The sequence below is a fragment of the Macadamia integrifolia genome, chromosome 8, assembly GCF_013358625.1.
Source record: "Macadamia integrifolia cultivar HAES 741 chromosome 8, SCU_Mint_v3, whole genome shotgun sequence".
Classification (NCBI taxonomy): domain Eukaryota; kingdom Viridiplantae; phylum Streptophyta; class Magnoliopsida; order Proteales; family Proteaceae; genus Macadamia; species Macadamia integrifolia.
In genome coordinates this window covers 902,288-903,036 of record NC_056564.1, presented here as the reverse complement: position 1 = coordinate 903,036, position 749 = coordinate 902,288, and positions in this window count along the sequence as shown.

The window sequence follows — 749 nt, the reverse complement described above, 5'->3', positions numbered from 1 at the left end:
TAGGGCATATTCCCACGTTGAGACATTTCTTCGAAAGGATCAAGAAGTTTCAACTGAGGTTGAACCCCCAGAAGTGTGTGTTCAGGGCAATAGCAGGAAAGTTGTTGGATTTCTTGGTGAGAGAAAGAGGCATCGAGGTCGACCCCATAAAGATCAAGGTAATCCAAGAAATGCAAACACCTTCCATGGAGAAGGAGATATGAAGATTCTTGTGTCACATCCAGTACATCAGTAGGTTCATAGCCCAGCTGACTATAACCTGTGAGCCGATTTTCAAGTTGCTAAAGAAGAATCAGCCCACAAATTGGAATGATCAATGCCAACAAGCTTTTGACAAGATAAAAGAATATCTTATGAACCCGCCAGTGTTGACACCACCGATGGAAGGAGAATCGCTCTTGCTATACTTATCAGTTGGAGAAAGTTCCATGGGCTCTTTGCTAGCTCAGAAAGAAGCAAAGAGGGGGTAGAGCATGCAATATACTACCTCAGCAAGAAATTCTTGGAATATGAGACACGGTACACATCTTTAGAGAGAACCTATGCTGCATTAATTTGGGCCACCAAGAGGTTGCAACACTTCATAATAGCATATCTGGTACGATTGATCTCAAGGATGGATCCAATCAAATACCTCTTTGAGAAACCAGCTCTCATAGGAAGAATGGCTTGATGGCTACTATTGTTATCTAAATTTGACATCACTTATGTCACTCAGAAAGCTATCAAGGGGCAGGCTATAGTCGATC